The sequence below is a fragment of the Dromiciops gliroides genome, chromosome 2 (assembly GCF_019393635.1).
Source record: "Dromiciops gliroides isolate mDroGli1 chromosome 2, mDroGli1.pri, whole genome shotgun sequence".
NCBI lineage: Eukaryota > Metazoa > Chordata > Mammalia > Microbiotheria > Microbiotheriidae > Dromiciops > Dromiciops gliroides.
The window spans coordinates 362,332,230-362,345,784 of NC_057862.1; the positions used below are offsets into that span (position 1 = coordinate 362,332,230).

The window sequence follows — 13,555 nt, forward strand, 5'->3', positions numbered from 1 at the left end:
TTTTTTTCCTCTTCCTTTTTTGTTCTTTGTTACCAGGCATAGTTTTCAGAATAGCAGAGAAGGGTTCATTATATTCACCAATGAATGTGAAGCACAAGCAAAATATAAATAAAACAAACGACCAGAGCTGGTGAAAATGGAATAGACTGTTTCACCTGATAGGTACCCTTCACTCTAAGGTAAAAGGAATGGCTAGAAGGTGACCAATCTGTCCTGGGGCTAATATAGAGTGGATTACCAATTAGGACCAAGGTGGCCTAGAGTCCTTCTCACTCTCAGAGTCTGAGATCCTATTCTTTTGTGAGCCTTTGCTCAAAATTATGCCTCCGTAATCCCGAATCTCTGGAGCCATCTTGAATCTCCTCAAGTCAGAACCACCATTGAACACCCCAAAACACCAAGCTCCTCCAGAGGAGGAATCTTCTATCCTAGCTCATTCTGTCTTGTATGTAACTCATATCGGAATAGGAAATGAACAGACCAAACAGAAGTTGGGAGGAATGAGTGGGAACAGCCTTGGAATTGGAACCAAAGGCCCAGGGTTCAAATCCTAGTTCAACTGGCTCTGACCTGTGTGACCTTGGGTAAATCATTTCCCTTTCATGGGGCTTCAGTTTCCACAACAGTAAAAGAAACATGAAATGGACTAGGAGATCTCTATGATCCTTTGTTAAAGTGCTGGGTGGTCTAAGGAGAACTCCACTGCCCTTCTGTTATCATATTTATCTTATGCTTACTCAGCTGTGTGACCCCAGGCAAGTCATTTTGCCCCCAAAAATATAAGGGTAAAGATATTTACACTGTAAAGTTGGGGATGGGAATACAGTTCAGAGATTTCCAGCTGCATTGACTAGAAGTCCAGAGTCCTGGGTTCCAGTCCTTACTTTGTTATTTAAATCCCTTAATGTGGCAATTAAGTAAGTCCCCAACCAGCTCTGAACTTCATTGTTCTTTTAGGCAAAACAAAGAGGTTGGACCAAATAGTTTCTAAGGTTCTTTATTGCACGAATACACTATGATCTAAGGTCCTAAGCCCCAGTTTGGGATCAGTCATAAATTCAAAGAAGGTAAACTGAAAGCCTTAGAAATAAGGATCATCCCTGAGGCAGACTGTCTGGATCAGGATCTGGAAGACAAAACTAATAGTCTTCCCCAATTTCTAGTCCTTAACTCAGCTTATTGCACCAGCTGAAAGCCCCACACCCCACACTCCTCCTTCTTTCCCCTTCCCCAGGCTGGGGCCTTATCTGGACCAGAAAAGAGCTGGCAAGCAAGATTACAGGGCTCAACAGGAAAAGCTAGGAAGATTAGAAGGGAACTACTGGGCAGAGGTTGTATTTAAAGTGTGGGCTGGGCAGGGCAGTTCAGATCTGCTCCATTTCTGGCAAATTGGGCCCTGTCCTGGCTGGGGTAGCTGGCCACGTGCCTGGTCAGCCCCTAGAGCAAGGAAATACAGGCTCTTACCCTCAGGGAATGAGAGTGGATCTCTTCCCTTTTCTCTCCCTCCCTCCAAACTGTCCCGGTGGCCTCCCACATGCCCACAGACCTGAACCCTCAGCTTCAAGCCATCAGAAGCTACTCCTACCCTTTCCCACCAGCCACAAGGAAGGAAGACATTGAAAACAGGAGGGCTTTGTTGATACAAGATCCAGAGAGAGACACAAGGACTTCCTGTGCTCTTCTTCTTGTGGTTGACCGTTTTGCCTCTCTCTGCAAGTATCCATAGGGGCAGCTAAGTGGCACCGTGGATAAAGCCCTGGCCCTGGATTCAGGAGGACCTGAGTTCAAATCCGACCTCAGACACTTGACACTTACTAGCTGTGTGACCCTGGGCAAGTCACTTAACCCTCATTGCCCCACCAAAAAAAAATATCTATGCATGTCTCCATGTGACTTTATATATGTATTGTGCTTATGTGTACCTCTCTCTGTAAAGTAATAATCACTCACACGGCTGCTAAGATGGAAGATTTACAAAGTGTTTTCTGTCACAACTCTCTATGGCAGGTGGTTCTGGGAATTGAAGCTCAGACATGAGAAGTGATTTGCCCAAGGTCCCACAGCCATCCAGAAGAAAGATTCCTGAGAACAAATCAAATGCTCTTCCTACTTACTCTAAGTCCTCTGGATTATCTATATCATGTGTCTGCATGTGTATTGTGTCTCTCTGCGTGTCATTTATGTGCATGTCTTTGCATGTGTGTGGGGTATGTCTCTGCAAGCCCATCTCTACCAGCATGTGGCACGTGCATCTCCAAGCTGTAGGCAGGTCTCTGCATATTGTGTTTGTCTCTTAGCACTCAGTCTCTGTGGGTCACATATGTGTCTATATGTAGCCTGTTTCCATGTATCCCTCTGCAATATGTCTATGTGTGTGATGCATATGTTCACTCACACCTGTGTGGAGGGCCTGGCGTTGGGAATCAGGGTGGGGATGATCTGGGGGAGGGGGGCTGCCTTCCATCTGTTAAGATCTATGTGATCTTGGATCTTTGTTCTGGATGGCAGAGGGGCTGGGGGGGGAGGGGAGGGGATACAGAGGTTAAGAGGAAGAGAAACCTTCCCGCTTTGTTCATCTTCCCCTCTCAACTCAGCTGCTTCCATATCCCCTATCACGATTTCCATCTTGGTGGAGCAGGAGCTGCCCCCGTAGGGCTCCCCCCTCTGCCTCTCCCTCCTCCTGGTGAGGACAACAGCACGGCTTCGGGGCTCTTAAAGACACAGGCTCCAGCCCTAACAATGGTGCTCTCTCTGAAAGCAACTGGCAGCGAAGGCAAAAGCAGAGAGGAGGGTGGGGGAGGTTTTGTTTTTATTTTTTTTCCACGGAGAATCAAAGCCAGAGAAACGGCTGGGGGTTTTCTCTGGCAGCTGTGAGCCTGGGCTGACCTCAGTGAGATCACTCTGACCCTCCCCCAACTACTCCCAGAGACGGAGAGGGAAGGAGGGAGGGAAACAGGAATCTTTCCTCAGTGACCACGCTCTGGGAGGGGCTTGGGCTCTTCAACTGAAGTTCCCTAATTCAAGCCTAGAGTCAAGGAAACACAGCGGGGGATGCTGGGGAGACAGGCTCCCCAAGCTAATGAAATGCCCTCTCCCCCTCTCCCCTCTGTCCTCCCTGTACTCGTGATCTCATTCCTATTCAGACTTCGCATCCATCTTCTCCAAGAAGTCAGGTAGATTCACAACATCTCAGAGCTGGAAGCGACCTTCAACAGTATCCAATCGAAAACCCTCCAGGAATCAGGGATCCTGTCCATAAGATCCTTCACAAAATTCCCCAGACTTGAAAACCTCCAATAATAAGGGGTTGACATGAAAAGAGCATTAGATTTAAAGGCAGAAGACTTGGTTACAATCGGAGCTCTGGTGTTTACAGCCTGATCTTGGGCAAGTCCCTTCTTGAGACTGTTTCTAATCAATAAATGTGAGTACCTAGAGTAGATGAACCCTAGGATCTCTTCTAGATGTAGTCCCAGGGTTTTTTGTGTGTCATGAACCCCTTTGGAAGCCTGGTAGAATGATTTTATTATTTTTTTTAAATTTAAATTTTTTAATTTAACGGGGCAATGGGGTTAAGTGACTTGCCCAGGGTCACACAGCTAGTAAGTGTCAAGTGTCTGAGGCCGGATTTGAACTCAGGAACTCCTGAATTCAGGGCCGGTGCTTTATCCACTGTGCCACCTAGCCGCCCCATGGTAGAATGATTTTAAAGGCATAAAATAAAATACAGAGAATTACCAAAAATTATAGTAAAATACAGTTATATATACATATACATATATATACACATGTCTAATTCTTTCCCCCCATAACTATTATTTTTTCCCCTGTATTCTTTAGGTGCTTCAAAACACACTCTGGTTTCTCATAAAACTCTCCAAGGCTAAACATCCATTCTAGGGCCAATGAAAGCTGCAATTGAGAGAAGGAAGGAGCCACTGTCATTGAGGTGGTGGGTCAAAAGAGCTTCCTGGAGGAGGTGGAACCTTGAAGGGAACTGGAATGTCCCGGAGGAGAAATTTTTTTCAAGAGGGAGGAATATTGCAAAGAAAATCTTAGGGGCGGCTAGGTGGCACAGTGGATAGAGCACCGGCCCTGGAGTCAGGAGTAACTGAGTTCAAATCCGGCCTCAGACACTTAACACTTACTAGCTGTGTGACCGTGGGCAAGTCACTTAACCCCAATTGCCTCACTAAAAAAAAAAAAAAAGAAAATCTTAGAGCGAGTCTTCACAACTTGGGGTCTGTGAACTTGATTTTTGAAAAAAATCTTAACTATTTCAAGAGAATTGTATGTTTTATTTTATACATTTACAAACACTCTGAGAAATCTATAGGTTTTAACAGACTGCCAAAAGGGTATATGAAATTCCCCAAAACACGAAAAATTAAGGACCCTTAAAGGGAGGACTAAGTTCTATCTTGGGCCAAACAGCATAGGAATGACTGAAAACACTGAAAAATGAAGTGGGGAGCCCTTAGAGCAGAAAGATGGCCAGAAAGATCAAAGCCGTGTATCCGGAGTGGGCCTGGGGGTAAGGAGGGTGGTTGGAAGACCACAATAAAACTCTTCCTCTTCTCTGCAAGCTCTTAGAAAAAGGTACTGGCAGGAATGGTTGTTTGTTCTCTAAAGGTCTGTGGATCCTACACATTCCTTTCATCCCTCCACAATCTCTCAATAGGAGGCTTTATTCATTTCCAAGGTTTTCAACCACCTCATTTACACCCCAAATACCTATCCAGAGTCCTGATCTGATTTTTGAACTCCAAACCCTCTAGGTCAATCCTGGTGTGGTGAGGGGGAAAAGAGCCCTGAGTCACAGAGTCACAGACCCTGAGTTTGAATCCTGCCTTTCCTATTTACTACTTCCTGAGGGACCTGGGACAAGTCACTTTGCCTCAGGTCCTCATGGTCCTCAGGTTCCCTCATCAGGAAAAAAAGGGAGTCGGACTAGCCAGTCTCTGAGTTCCCTTTTGGTTCTGGATCCCCAACAAACTTCAGAACATCTTCATGTGGATAAATCCACCAATACCGCTGTTATAGGCCTGGAGTACCTCAGAAGTTTTCTGGGGTAAATCAAAGAACCTTCTCCTTAAGAAACTAAAGCAAAGGACACACACACCTAAAGAGATAAGTAGCACTGGATCAGGACTGAGTTAGCCCCAAGACCACCACCCTTCATTCCAGTCTCCCGTACCCCTAGGAGAGATAAGATTAGATGTGGCTGCTGCCTCTGTGGCTTGAGGGGGAGAAAGATGACTTGAGAGATCTGGAGCTGCCCCTCACCCAACTTCCCCCAGCCACCACCAGAGAGGGAAGGTCCTCCCCCAATAAGGGAACTTTCCACAGTCAGATGATCACCTCATTGGACCACCATCAGTCCTCTATAAAAGTATCTGCCTGTGTCCTGCTCGAGGAGAAAGGTATCTCAGAGAGCTACACATCTGTGCTATGCCTTCTCCCCATGAGAAAAAGTACAAGGACTTCTCTCTTGATTTCCTTTCCTTAGCACCTAAATAAAATATTATTTTATTCTAGTTGGATTTGTGTGCAAGAGTGTGTAATTCTTTTTTTTTTTTCTTTTTGTGAGGCAATTGGGGCTGACTTGCCCAGGGTCACACAGCTAGTAAGTGTTAAGTGTCTGAGGCTGGATTTGAACTCAGGTACTCCTGACTCCAGGGCCGGTGCTCTATCCACTGCGCCACCTAGTTGCCCCGCGTGTAATTCTTTAAAGAGGAATTCCTAAGAGTCCCTACCCCAAACCCCCATCCATTTCCCGCATAACACCACCAATAAACCAACTTCAACATACCCAGTTAAGTTTATTATCATTTTCCCTAAAAAATGATTACTTCCTTTGTAATTCACTGTTTGTGTCAGTAGCAGCACTCCTCACCCCATCTAGCACCATGTTTGAAACCTTGGAGTTATCTTCTACTCTTTCTTCTTCTTGCTCATTCTAACCAAGTCTTATCAACTACACTTTACAGCATATGTAGTAACCTTTCTTTTCTCTCTATTGCACTGACACTACCCTTATACAGTCCCCTATTGCCATATATGTGTGTGTGTGTGTGTGTGTGTGTGTGTATCTGTACTATTGCCATAACCCCATAATAGTTCTTCCTACCACTTGTTCCTCTAAGCCAACCATCAGACATTCTGCAAAAGTAATCTTTCTTAAACAAAGATCTGGTTCTTATGTTCAAAAATCTTCAATGATTCCCTTTCCCCTACTGAGCAGAGTTTAAACCTCTTCGTATGTTACTCAAGGCCCTCCACAATCTAGCACCAATCTATCTCATGATTGACTTGTCCACTCATTCAATGCTCTTGCCTAACTGGACTGCTCTGTTCCCCGACCCTATCCAACCCTATCTCATGCTCTCTTGCCTCAGTGCCTTTGTTCACACTGTTCCTTATGTCTGGAATTCCATCCCCATGCTTCATCATCTGCTGAAATCGTGACCACCTTTTACAGCTCAACTCAAATACCACTTCAGGAAGCTTTCCCAGATATCTATGTTTGAATCTCTAGGGCAGCTAGATGGCACACTGCATAACAGCACTGGGTTTGAAATCAAGAAGACTAATCTTCATGAGTTCAAATCTGGCCTCAGACACTCTGAGCACCGGCACACTTAACTGTGTTTGCCTCAGTTTCCTCATCTGTCAAATGAGCTGGAGAAGGAGATGGCCAACCCAAACCACTACAGTATCTCCACCAAGAATACTCCAAATGGGGTCACGAAGAGTCGCACACAACTAAAACCAACTCAACAACAAATATACAAGTCCTTACTAAATATTTCACATACCTGGATTTGATGCTGGGAATAAGATCCCTAGAGAGATCATGGACCCAAACTCCAAATAGATGGAATGTTCGGAAAGACAATGTCCTTGAGTGACCTGTGTCATCCAGTGTATCAATACACAAGCAAACTCAGGAGCTCACAGTTGGTAGCTCATTTATAAAAAGCCTCACTTTAGAATTCCTTGATGTTGGGGGACAGCTACGTGGTGCAGTGGATAAAGCAGCCCTGGATTCAGGAGAACCTGAGTTCAAATCTTGCCTCAGACATTTGACACTTACTAGCTGTGTGACCCTGGGCAAGTCACTTAACCCTCATTGCCCCTCCAAAACCAAAAACAAAAATCAAAGAATTCCTTGATGTTATGATTTCATTGTTATTGTTATTGTTCCTGCTGTTGCCAAACTCAATTATCAGCTTTAAATCTGCTGCATTTCATCCAGGTCATACAGATTCCATTCATAAACTTTATACCTAAGGGCAGTCACCATGCAGTGGGAAAAGGCCCAGGGTGGCAGTGAGGAGAAGTGGGTCTGAGTCTTGACTATGCCCACTAACCAAGTTAGTTACCCTGAGTGAGTCATGTTTCCTTTTTGGACTTTAGTTTCCGCACCCTTAAGGATAAGGAGACTACTAGATCAGAGATTTCTAGCTGCAAAGGATCCTCATGGATCCAAACCATCTGGATCCTCTCACCCTCCAATCTTACAGATAGGGAAACTGAGATATAGAAGAGTTAGGCAATTTTTCCCTGTCACAAAGGCAGTAAGCAGCAATCAGGATTAGAACCCAGATCATCTGGCTCCAGATTCAGTGCATTATCTACTTCAATGTGGCACTTTCCCAAGATTCTATGTCATAGACCATTAGCCAGACAGTGTGATTATAATGGGAAAAGAAATTAATTTTAAGATCTGGGTTCAAGTCCTGACACAGGTACTTATTTGCCTGAAGGTGAATTGACTAATCTTTTAGAGCCTCAGTTTCTCCTTCTGTACAATGGTGATGATAATAACTGCACCTCACAGGACTGTTTTGAGAAAAGTACTTTGCAGACATTTTAAGTCTTATATCTTAAGACTTATGATTAAGTCACTCCCCCTTTAGGGACTTCAGCTGAATACAATGCTAGGAGGATGTAAGATCCTTCTGTCTATGAATCTGTAATCTGAACTACAAGTCAGTTAGGCCTGAGCAAAAATCTCTAATAAAAAGAATTATAAAACTCTTGCCTGGCTCATCAAGGGAAACTAAAGAACCTTCTCTCCAGGGGCAAGGCTTCAAGGTAGCTGGAGAGATTAGAAAAATGCCTCAGTCGCTTTCAGTTCTGGGAGGCTGGTTTTATTCACTTCAATCTGCGCCAAATGCCCAGAAAGGCCCGAATGCAGCTGTTGCTCCTATAACACATTACCCTTCCTCCCCCTCTCCACTCCAATCTACTCAGACTATGGCTGATCTTTCCAAACACAATTTCAGGCAGATATTGATTTTCTCCAATCATCCATGTCCTCAGTGATAACCTTCTTGCAACTCAGGACCATCCCTGGAAATATGCTGCAGCCTGTACTCACCACAGATTACCTGCAACTTGAATTCTCTTGGAGTTTTGATATTCCAAGATTCATAAGGACAAAGGAGAACATTTATGCTGGAAATAAATGGGTTTCAGTGCTAGGGAACAGCTGGGAATCGTTGAAAGCACCACTCAGTTAACCAAGTACAAGCCAGCCTCCTCTCTTCCTTCTCTTTAATTCTGGGCCCAACTTATCATCAAACACCAGTGCCTGTTCCAGGAGGTGGGTTGAATATGTCATGAGGAGAAATACCTGATCCCTCACCAGATACCGGTGCCACACAGGTGCCCAGAAAATGTAAAATTGCCTAGAAGAAGGCCTAGAAACTCATTGGGTAGAGCCTCTGTGAGAGAATATGGATGAATACAGCAAAGTACAAGAAAGCATGGATGGACTAAAACATACATGGAAAGAAAGAGCACCCATGTGCATCATGCATGAAATCACAGATTCATGTACCAAAATTCTAATTTCATCATAGAATGACCAGCATGGTTTTAAGAAGTTAGCCAGTTTATTTCCAGGCCATTAGCAGATCTATTCCTAAACTAGTGACAGTCTGGTCCACCCTCTTCAAGTCCTCATCAGGGCGGAAGGACAAACTCCAGAGAAGGTATTCCTCTGCCATGGCACCTGGGACAGCACCACCTAACCAAGTGTCTGAGACCACTTCAGACCCTAGATGGAACCAGAAGAGAAATTCAAATTTGCAAGAGCTCCCCTTTTAAACTCAAGGGGGAAATAAATAATTCAGCAGTGAATCTGGTTTATTCTCAAATGATTCCTTGGTCAGTGTAAGAAGCAAAGACAGAGCAGCATCCTAGAATTAGAAATGTCAAGAGCTGGAAAGGGCAAGAGAGATCACTTGTCCAGTCTCTTCATTTTACAGATAAGGAAACCAAGACCCAGAGAAGCTCAACTTGCTCAGGGTCACACAGGATGTAAACAGCAGAGCCAGGATTCGGAGCTGGGTCTTTTGCTTCCAAATCCAATTCTTTTGCTACTTATGACACCTTACATAGCAAATCAGGGATGAAGTAAAACCCCAAAACTCCCCAGTGTCCTGAGTCCATGATCCAGTGAAGAGCCTGCCTTGGAAGAAGGCTTTTCAAGCATCTGTCTTCTCTCCCTAAGGCTGTGCAGCCGTTAGAGCCAACGGAAGTTAAACAGGGAGATGTTCCAAAATGTCAAGCTTTCAAAACTGGACCCGCCCAAAGATCCCGAGGATAGGATTGGCCTGCCATCCCGGAGCCTTGTGCAAAAATTGTTTCTGGATCTAGGTATCAGGGTCAGGTCCTTTCCTCCCAACCTGTCCTGCCCTGTCCAGCTCCTGGTCACCACCATGGGACAGGTTGTAACTGCACTCCTGAGTGTAGTTCCCTGCTTCCCTCTAATACACACATACAGGGCTAAGGGCCCAGCTTTTATAAACACAGGAGAAATACCCACTGTTGTCATGCCAACCCCATCCCGAAAAGGAAAGCCACTAGAGAACCTTTTCTGCCAACAGTTGTAGCAGGGACAGGCAGTTCTGGGATCACTCAACTCGGCTGATGTGACCCTTACCCCTCACACACCCCCATTCCCCACCTGCCAGAAGTTACTCAACTGGAGTCAAATGATGAACTTGAGCCTCCTCCAATGGTCTCAGCATCAGCCAAAGGCTTCACACAAGAGTGAGAGGTCCCTCCCTCCTCAGCGATTTCTCTGTCTTCCTTGCCTTTGCACTCTGCAGAAGCAGGCGTCCCTCACCCTCAGAACTGGGGTATCCCCAAAATAGCAAAATCCCCAAGAAGGTATTCCCTTTGCCAGTGTCATTCACCCCAGAGCTGTACAAAGCTGCAGATGCCAGTCGGAACTTGAAGAGAAATTCAAATTCTGAAGAGCTCCCTTTCTGAACTTAAGAGGGAGAGAAGTAATTCATTTTGCAGGCTAAACATGGAGGGTCCTACCAGAGCCCAAGGCTCAAGAGGCTAGGTCATGTTCCAACAAACCCCCATACTGAGATCTCCAACATTCCAAGCGGAAGCCCCCATTGGGCCCTCAAATCCCCATATTGGTGGTTTCCAATGAGATCCCAATACTCCATATTGGGGGCCTTCACTTTGGGGACCCCCCCCTCCAGTGGAACCCAGAACATGCCCACATTGAGGTCACCGACATTCCACCGGGGATTCTCAGGAACACTTTAACTTAACCCCACGTCAAGCATTCCCAGTCAGGCCCTTTGACCTCTCCCCTCCTGCCCCTCTCTCCCTCCAACCCCCAATACCTTGAGGTAGTCGTTCTCCGAACGCAGCTCCTCCAGCTCCCGCACGAAGCCGTCGGGCCCGCAGTCCAGCAGCTCCTCGGTGAGATCGGAGAAGGCCAGCGACGTGCTGAGGGGCAGGCGGCTGCTGCCCAGAGATGCTGCGGACTGCTCATCCGGGAGAGGCGAGGCGCCAGGGGAGGCGAGGCGGCACGGCTGAGGGCTGCGCGACGCCGGCTGCCCCTGGACGCGGCCCCCGGCCCCAGCTCCGGCTCCGGTCCCCGCCGGTCGCTCCCGCCCGCTGCCACTGCCACTGCCGCTGCCGCCGCCGGACTCGGTATCGCTGCTCAGAGCCAGCTCCAAGGACAGCAGCTTGTTCTCCTCGGACGTGCAGTCCGACACCTCGGAGCTGCTGTCCGTGAGGCTCAGGGCCGTCGGCGGCGGCGGCTGTGGCAGCAGCGGAGGCTGCGAGGCCCGTCCCGGGGGCTCGTCGCGGGGACGGCCCTTTGCCTTGGCCCCGGCTCGGCCCGGCGCGCCCTTTCCCGAGCCCCGAGCCCCGGGCTGCGGGCCGCTGCGGCCTTTCTTCTCGGGCCGAGGCTGGCCGGGCCCCGCCTTCCCGGACAGAGAGGCAGGAGAGCCCGGGTTGCTGCCGCTGCTCCGCCGGCTCTTGGCTAGCGACCAGCCGGGAACGTCCTTGGGTCTAGCAGGGGATGGGGCACGGTTGATCTTCTTCTTCTCCGGGAGTGCAGGGGAAGGGGGCGGCAAGGGGGGCGGCGGGGGCGGCGGCGGGGGCGGGGGCGGCGAGCCCCTACCGGGATCCGGCTCCGCTGCCTCCATCCTCCTTCGCCTCCTGCTCACCGAGCTGGGGCGCGGCGGCAGCTACCCTCTTTCATTCCCACCCCCTCCCCCCCCAAACCGGGGCAGCCCCCGAGGGCTGGAGCCGTTAGTCTACCTCCCCACCCGGAGGAGGACTCCCGCTGCTCTCCGGGATCGGGGCCCCAGCGACGCTCAGAGATCCTGGTTCTAGCTACGCTCTGAGATTGAGGCTCGCGCTGCGCCCTAGGGCGGCTCCGGCTCCAGCGCTCAGGCTGCAGTTCTAGGCGGATCTCCTGGCCACGCCGTGGTGGGACCTCTTCATCCTCCCCCCTTCTCCTTCTCCCTTTCCTATTCCTCTCCCTCCTTCTCCTCTCCGCCCCCCGCTCCTCCCCCGCCGCCGCGCAGCCCCGTCAAGTCTCTCCGCCCCGCCAGTTCGGTGACGCGCAGGGTCCGCGAACAAAAGGCGGAGGGGGGCAGACGCGGGTCCGGGGGACTAGGATGAATGTTCTAGGCAACAGCGACCCCTTCTCAGTCCAGGCTGCGATCGGCAACTCGCCTCTCGGAGTGGCATGGCTTGGCCTAGGATGGCCCGGTCTGACTCTGCCTCCTATGCCTATTTGGCACCGAGAGCCCTTGCCACTGGAGCTTTGGGGGTTGCTGTGGGTTGCGGAGCAAGAGGTGGAGGAAGAATGGTGTCCTCGATGTGTGTCTTGCGCCCTACAGCTGTGCTATAATCCTGCCAATACGTGGCATGGTCACTTCCCACTCTGCTCCTTCTCTCCCCCTTCCCGCCCCTCCCCCCCCCCCCACTGCCAATACCCAGTCTTGGGTCGGCCTTGGTCATGTACTTGGTCTCTGGTTCCCCTTCTAGAGATGCCTTTAGGAATTCGTCCGGCAGCGCTCCTCAGGAACAGCTATGACCACAGGACTACACCGGACTCAAGATGAAAAGACTTGGAGAAGCATGATTTTTTTTTTTTAAACCTGGAAGGCACATTAACGGTTTTCTAGTCCAACGCCCTCCTTTTATGGGTGGAAGAAATTCAGGCCCAGAGAAGGAAGTCGACTGGCCCAAGATGACACATAGGCAATAAGGGCTAGAGCCTGGAATGGAACCATCCTTCCATGGTACCACACTGAGGTCCCTCAGATATATTAGCATATCCTCTCTTTCCTCCTGCAAGAAGTTGGGAAGGGGAGGAAACTGAACAAAGGTGTAGGCAAATCAGCATAAAATCATAGTATATAAGGAGGGCGAAGGGTCCTTAAAAATCATTATCTTGTCCAAACTCTTCCTTTTAAACATATGGAAACCGAATGGGATTCAAAGGTTGAGTGACTTGAGAAGACCACACAGTTACTGATAGTATCAGAGCTAGGAGAGACTTCCTTAATAGTATTTTATTTTTTCCAATTACACGTAAAGATAGTTTTCAATACTTTTTTTTTTTTGCAGGACAATGAGGGTTAAGTGACTTGCCCAGGGTCACACAGCTAGTAAGTGTCAAATGTCTGAGGCCGGATTTGAACTCAGGTCCTCCTGAATCCAGGGCCGGTGCTTTATCCACTGCGCTACCTAGGTGCTCCCAATACTCATTTTTTAAAAAAGATTTTGAGTCCCAAGTTTTTCTCCCTCCCTCCCTTGACTCCCTCCTCCCCAAGAAGGCAAGCAATCTAAATAGGTTACATATGTACAATCATGTTAAATGTATTTCCCCATTAGTAATGTTGTGAAAGAAGAATCAGAACAAAAGGGGAAAACCATAGTAGGCCTCCACCAGTCTTGGACAACCATGGATCAGCGCCTTGAAGAGCCACAGGCCACAGTGTGGCTGTGCAATCCGATGAGGGAGCCTCAGCTCCTGAGTGATTTATAACTGGTAACTACCGCATCCCCTGTTGCATCTACCCCATGAGAAGTAGCTGGAGTGTCCTCTCCAGGGCACTGGCCTGGGCAGATCAATTGGAAAACAAGCTGTTACCCATGCAGCAGGTTTTCCCTCTCCGCTACATTGATGGATCCAAAGGAGAGGCAGAGCCAATACAGTTTGGCACCAGTGCTGCTGCAGGAGTTGCCAGAGGGATGTGATGTCCAACATCCA

At 48.4% G+C, this 13,555-nt stretch overlaps 1 protein-coding gene across 1 annotated transcript in view; it reads right to left on the reverse strand.

Moving 5' to 3' along the window:
* SOGA1 (suppressor of glucose, autophagy associated 1) overlaps nt 1-11,369 on the reverse strand; it is a 131,421-nt gene extending 120,052 nt beyond the window's left edge. Inside the window, 1 exon segment of the mRNA XM_043989423.1 lies at nt 10,662-11,369. The gene's annotated coding sequence lies outside the window, so the exon portion shown is untranslated.
* Nucleotides 11,370-13,555: the final 2,186 nt, after the last annotated feature.